This window comes from Sorex fumeus, unplaced genomic scaffold, assembly GCF_029834395.1.
Source record: "Sorex fumeus unplaced genomic scaffold, SorFum_2.1 ptg000061l, whole genome shotgun sequence".
Taxonomy (NCBI): domain Eukaryota; kingdom Metazoa; phylum Chordata; class Mammalia; order Eulipotyphla; family Soricidae; genus Sorex; species Sorex fumeus.
Genome location: NW_026606118.1, coordinates 41,634,169 through 41,641,619, shown reverse-complemented (window position 1 = coordinate 41,641,619; position 7,451 = coordinate 41,634,169). Strand labels below are relative to the sequence as shown.

Below are 7,451 nucleotides of genomic sequence, written 5' to 3'. Positions count from 1 at the left end.
TCTTTCTTTCTTTCTTTCTTTCTTTCTTTCTTTCTTTCTTTCTTTCTTTCTTTCTTTCCTTCTTCCTTTCTTTCTTTCTTTCTTTCCTTCTTCCTTTCTTCCTTTCTTTCTTTCTCCCTCTCTCTCCTTCCTTCCTTTCTTCCTTCTTTCTTTCTTTTTATTTTTCTTTCTTTCTCCCCCTTCTTTGATGTTGCTACTGCAAAGACCAGGGTTCAATCACATGCTTGCCTGTAGTGCTCATATATTTGAGTTGTTGTGTTCACCCGAGGTGCACACATCAAGAGGTGTACTCACACACTCAGCTGTAGTGCTTGCAAGATCTACCCTCCCCTGCTGTGATGCTTTGTATCACACACTTTGCTTGTCGTGCTCATACACATTCTGGTTGTAGTACAAGAATTCACTGCAGTGCTCACACACATCTTCCCCCAAAATTTCACTTTCTGGCTATAGTGCTCATGGTCTTCTAGTTGCAAAACTCACTGCTGCCTTGGATGGAGCTTACACACAACTGACTATGATGCAGTTAGAAATCATTTCGATCATGGATGGCATACAGAGCTGCAAATTCAAATAGCATCAAGAATTATTCTGCATACAGTGAAACCAGGGGTTAAATTTGCAATAATCTTCCACTTTTAAGGTGCATATTTTTCCTAAGCCACCAAACTATTTCTCTAGGCCCTTAAAATTTCTTTCTCTCTACAGCTCTCTGCTTTCAATCCTCTCATTCAGGTATTACTTAATTTATTGACAACAGAAATCAGCTCATCAACTCTATCTCACTGCTCATCACTCACTTTGTGTCTTTATTGACTTTGCTATTCAGGTCAAATGCCAAGATAAGAAATTTTAAACGCTTGGAAAAAAATTTATATTCACTCCATACTGTTTTTCTACTAAATCTGAGATTCAGCAGTGGACCATCACTAGACTTATGCCAAAGGCACTAAAAGAATGACTGCAAAAAAAAAAAACTGTGAATTTCAATTGCATTGAGCATTCAATGACCTGGGTTTTATGAGGTCTATGTTATTTTCTCCTTTTCTATAGTAAGTAATTTAAATATACTACACTTGCATAAAACCTACCGTGCTACACCATTTCATTCTCAGCAAATGATTTTTTATATTTTTAATTAAAGTACAGCCTTAATTAAAGCACAAACTATAAAAATCTGTAGTGTTTCGCTCAAAAGGTTTTTAGGCTGATTACAAATGTAATAGTCACCCAAATAAAAATGCACATTTCTAGCACCACCACCAGCTCCCAATAGTTGTTGCTATCCAAGTTGTTATGTTCCTCTCTAGTTGTTATGGCCCTTCCCATCCCCCTTAAATAAAACATTTCTGTGATCTCAATCACTAGATCACCACTATAATCTAATTATCTATCAGTCATGCCTATTCGTGAACTTACCATAAGTGAAATCACACAGTATGCATTCTTTTATGTGAGCATTCCCAGTAATATGATTATGATAACCAAGATGCTGCCAGATTGATTATTTTTGCTGCTACTTAATACAACATGATATGAAAATACCTCAATGTATTTATTCTTATTCTGCTCTATAGATATTTGGGCAATTTTCAAATTGAATCTGCTGTGAATAGCACTGCTGTAAGCATTCACATTTAAGAATGGAATTGGCCAGTTATTGCAAATAGGTAGGTAGATCCATATCAAATACTGACTACAAACACAAATACAAATTGATTCTTTTAGAAAACTTTAGCAGCATCTGCCTTTCAAATCATAAAAAAAATACTACCAAATAACTTATTAACTTTTTGTACAAATGTATTGCCTTAGCAGCATAGATGCTCCTCATCCTCCACAGTAATTACTCTCATTAAGTCCTTTTAACATTAGTCACTCTGGAGGGATATATTTATATGTATATCATATCTGCATGTACTGTATGAACAGTAAATATCTTGTTATAATCTGCGATTTGGCCCAACATTCTGTTCTTTTCTTGTTTGATGAAGATTATTAATTTAACTTAAATCCAACATGTCAATCTTTCCTTTTTAAGTTAGTGTTTTTAGCATCTGTTTAAGAAAACTTAGAAATCCCCAATGTCATAGAGCTTTCTTCAAAAACATTGTTTTTCCTTTAACATTTAAATTATGGTCCTTTTAGGCTGGAAAGATAGTACAACGGGTAGGATGCTTATGTTGCATGTGTCCTACCTGGCTTTGAACGATGACACCCCATCTGATCCCCAAAGCCCTGCCTGGAGATCCAGAAGTAAACACTATATATCTTTGGGTGTGCCTCCCAAACCAAAAACCAAATAAATAAAATTGTGGTAGTTTAATATATTGTTCATTGATTTGACCTTTTCCTAAATGACTACCCTAAGTCTAACATTCACATTCACTCTGACCCTAAATTTTATTCTTCCTTTCTAAGATTGTCAAACCTAAAACCTAACTCAAACACTCACTTGAATCCTAAACTTAACCCTAGCCCTAATCCTAATCATAACATTTCAATCTTGGCTATTAGTGACAGTTAATCAAAATTTAACATTCGCTCTCACCTAACTTTTATTCTAAATTTCTAACGTTCTGCCTTCAGCCTCTGTTCCCCACCCCCTGTCCTCGGCCCAGTGTCTCCTTTGGAAAGATGTTGGATAGAGCAGTAGTGGACACTCAGTGCCTGAACTCTGAATTCATAGCCACAGAACCTGACTAATGCTTATGCATTGCCAAGTAACTTCCCAAAGAGCAACAACTTTAGTCCACAGATGGTGGGCACAAGCCAGGCACACTTCATCACTTCTGAGGTTTGAGTGTGATCAAAGGACCTATCTTCAAGCTGAAGGAGCCCTGTGTACGGTGGCACTACAGTGATTTTGCGTGGCTCAAAAATTTGCTGGAGCATGATGGTAAGATTGTAGTACCACCACTTCCCGGGAAAGGCTTGAAGCTGGCAGCAACCTTTTGATGAAATGAAGGTACCTTTGAGGAGTCCTTCATTGAAGAAAGGAGGCAGGACCTGGGACAATTTATTAACAAAATTGCTGGACATGCACTGGTTCTGAGCCAACCTGCCTGCATGTATTCCCGCAAGAGAAGAAAACCGACAAGACCTACACCCCAGGGAAGGTGCCCAAGTGGAGGTCCTCTCACCACTCGCCTTTACTTTCCTGCTGAAATGACATTGGTATTTACACTAAGCTTCTCTGTCTCTCTCACTCTCTTTGGTTGAAGTTGGCTGCTCATCCCTTGGCCTGATAGACGGTCTGGCATTGTGCTTCTTGGCATCTGCCTACACCCTGGGCATTCTGCTATAGTGGGAAACTATGGGTAGACGTCCTTTGTGTGGGGTTGAGGGTGCGGGGTGGGGTATTGGACTAGAAGGCACTTTCCTGGACAATTACCCATGCCAGAGATAACGTTGGGTGTATTTTGTTCTGGTGAATAGGCTTGACTATATATACTGATGCTCTGGGTCCTAGGGAGTTTTTTGTTTTGTTGATTTTGGTGTTGGTTTTGGGCTTTGTTGTTGTTGTTGTTGTTGTTGTTGTTGGGTTTTTTTTATGTTTGTTTGTTTGTTTTGTTTTGTTTCTCTCTTAGATTTAAACAAGAACACTGAGCAGAAAAAAGCTCTCCCCTGGGGGCTGGAGTGGTAGCAGAGCGGGTAGGGCATTTGCCTTGCATGCGGCAAGGGTTCAATTCCCAGCATCCCATATGGTCCCCTGAGCAACGCCATGAGAAATTCCTGAGTGAAGAGCCAGGAGTAACCCCTGTGCATCGCCGGGTGTGACCCGAAAAGCAAAAAAAAAAAAAAAAAAAAAAGCAAAAAATAAACAAAACCTCTCCCCTTCTTACCTGCATGTACTTTTTCCTTTGGGGGAAGCAGGTAGAGACCCAGAAGCTGCTCTTGTTGGCTTTACATCTGTTCCCCATTTTCTCAGCATTTTCTTTAAAATGTTGCTCTCTCTCAAGCAGTTTGTTGTAAGGAACAAGTGTGTGGGTTTCCAGGTTCATCATCATGGCAACCTCAGAGTCAGAAGAAAACCACCGGGCAGTAGGGAAGCTACAGTAGCCTAGCCCTTCCCCTTTCCATTGCCCCATTCTGGCTTCCAATGTTTGTTACCCAGCAGAGAGTGAAAGTTCTTACTCTCAAGCGACTTGCAGTTCTCCGCTCTCAAGCCACCAGTGCTGTCGAGATGGCTTTGCACGTTTGGTGGCTTCTAGGTAACTCCCTGCAAGCGAGGAGTGAATCATTTTCTAGGGAGCAGCATCACCATATCTTCCTTTCATTTTTCCTCTGCCCCATGCCATTTAGCTGTCACCACAAGGCTGAAGCACAAGAGCAATTCACATCATTTCTGACTTCCCCAAAGCACTTTGAGCTGTTGGCTGGGGCCCAAGGCAAGAGTTGTCTCTGCTTTCCCCATCTGGATCACTGAGCTGCCTGCGTTTGTGTCCCACAGAATCCCAGTGATCTTTCCCAGAAATGAAGTGAAGCCTAGCCATTGAGGGTGGGTTTCCCAAATTTTGAGTCAGGGCTGCTTAGGATGCAGTGCTTCACTTGCTGGGGCTCATTTGCTGGGGTCTTTTGCACGTTGCTGGGATGAGAATGAATTAACTCCGGTATCAGGTGAAGAATGGGGATTCCCTGTCACTGAAAGATTGGAGTTCGGAGTTCTCTATACATGCCTTGGGGGAAAGGATGGCGCACGCTGAAAAGAACCTATCTAGAAAGACTACAGCTGGATTTTGACAGAATTTGGAGCTCATCATTGCATTTCCTGAGCCAGATCCACTCTCCAGCTGCTGAGGCTGTGCCGGAAAGGCTCAGCTCCCTTTTCCACCTCCCCAGTGGGGGGGGATAGCTGATGGGCTTTCATTTGTTTTGGTTTTTCTGTGATTAATTTTTTTAAAGATTCCTTCTTTTTTAATTTTTAAAAATTTATTTATTTTTAATTTTTTTATTGAATTACCATAAGACACAGTCACAAAGCTTTCATAGATTCCTTCTTTTATTGTACATATATATTCCAACATAGTATCTATTCTACTTTGGGGCTTTTATTTGGCGAACTGTCCTTTCTTCTGTCAGATAATGTCATATTCAACTCTGTTCATATTAAACCACTGAACAAAAAAATAAATTCTCCATTTATTTGGATCTTAAATAATTTCTCTCAACAATACTTAATTGCTATCATTGCATATATTTACATATCTTTCTTTGGGTTTACGTCAATGTATTTGAAACTTTCTTTGTAATTTTACATGTGTTATAAATAAAAATAAAACAGAGGCAAATATGTATAAAATAAGTAAAAAGAAATAAAATTTCTGTTCAGAGAGATAGTACAGGAAGTAAGGATTTTGCTTCACATGCATCCAACTCAGGTTGAATCCCAGACATCACATATAGTCTGCCAAACTCTCCCAGAAGTGATTCCTGAGCACAGATGCCAAGAGTAATCCCGGAGCACCACTGCGTGTGGCCCCCAAACAAAAAAATGTATATTTTAAATCAACATAAAACATATTTATCTAAACTATTTTTTTGGTAGGGGTATGCCCAGCTGTGCTTAGAGGTCACTCCTGGAGGTGCTCAGAGAACGATATGCAATGCCAGTGATAGAACCAGCATCTACCTCTCCAACCCTTCATTTTAACTTTTAATCCTAAAATCCTGCTAAGTTGATTTGTCTATATATTTATAAACATTTTATTATTCCCATCAACCACTTTTGTTATGACATACGCAGCCAGGTTGTGGTACATGAACCTTTAGTCATGCTGCCCACCAAGATCTCACAGAAGATTTTAGTATTCATACTCAACTTCAGTGCTCACCAAACGTTGTACTTCTTTAGTTGTATTTCACACACATACGTGCCAGAGATCACTTATAAATCCTGGATTAAACACGGCTCTGGAAATTATTTGTAATCCTGGGGATCAAAAATGGCAGAGCTGGCAGAATTGAACTTAGCACATGTGATAGCACCAGGGAATGAACCTGTGATAGTATACTGCAATGCATTCTAAGCCACTAAGTCATTCCTCTGAACCCTACTCATAAAATTTCTATATTTTTATTAGAAAACCATATCTTTTGCACTTCAGTTTCTTTATTTCCAATACTGGCATACTATATAGACTTGTTAATTTAAGGCAGTAAGTAATACCATAGATATAATATGTAATAAAAATCTGGAAATGGATATCTATTATCCTTAAATTTGTGGGAGAAGTTTGACTAAAGTTTCAACACAGAGTGTGATACTAGCCACAACATTTTATAGATTTCCCATATTATGTTTTATATTTTCTAATTCTCTAGACATTTATTCCATCAACTGTTGGACATTTTGAAGTTTTTCCATGTTTATCTTGCTGTTCTGTCAAAGTCAGACTTAGGCTCTACATTAAAATTGTCCAAGGAACTTGTATTTTCTTAGTCTTAGTTCAAGCAAGAGATATGAACCACGTAGTAATTTGAACATGAAAAATTCAGCATAAAAAATTACCAGAGAATTGAAGTAATAGGGGATTGGTTAGTACAGGAACAGCAGACATAGGAAACCTCCTAGACCTCCCAGGGGAAATTCAAGTCACAAGGAAGAAACCACATCCTCTCACATATAGCATCCGTATCTCATTGCAAAGGCTCACTGTGTGACAGAGAATCTTTTCAAGCTTCTACAGTAGAGGATTTACCACAAAACTGATTTTCTGCGGATCCAGGGAAGCTACCCACAGAAAGGTGGCATGCTTTTTGGAGTTGACTTTCAACTGAGAAGTCATACCCAAATAAAGTTGCCTTACCTAAGATATTATGCTATAAAACTACCTTACTGGAGAAAACTGAACCCCACTAAAAGTACTAATTTCTCTGACATGACACTCCACTGTGAAGTCAGTAATGGCTTGTACCAAAGGATTCACAAGAAGGCTCTGTGTGTGGCTGGACATCATTGAAAAATGAACACACTGCAAGAACTGAATAAAAGAACATTGAACCAAAAAGAAAATTTCCTTTTTCCTGCAGGTCCTTCCAGTACCCTCTATCATAACATTTCATATCATCGTTATACAGAAGAGTATTCTCTGAGGAGTCCAGATCCTTTATTGTTTCATAGTACAGCAATCATGGAATTGGAGCTGACACACAATTAGTTTGTAATGGCACAGAAAGAGCCCACACCATTTTATCACATCACCAACTTTTCTTCTTTCTCTCTGCCCCCGCATCCTCCTGAATCCCCTTGTTCTTGATGTAAATGCTTTGATGTTAAACTATTTACTCTCCAGTCTTTGTTTCAGTGAAGATTTCTGAGTAAATCAGAACAAAATAATGGTGCACCTGAACTTTCTTATGTAGATATTTTATGTTACATTGTATATATTAATGTTGACACAGTGTAGTGAAAGCCATTAAGTACTATTTATATGTATGATTATATAACT

The 7,451-nt window shown here is 38.8% G+C and overlaps 1 pseudogene; it reads left to right on the top strand.

Moving 5' to 3' along the window:
* The first annotated feature begins 2,637 nt into the window (after window positions 1–2,637).
* Window positions 2,638–3,167, top strand: LOC130034761 (sorting nexin-12-like; annotated as a pseudogene).
* Window positions 3,168–7,451: the final 4,284 nt, after the last annotated feature.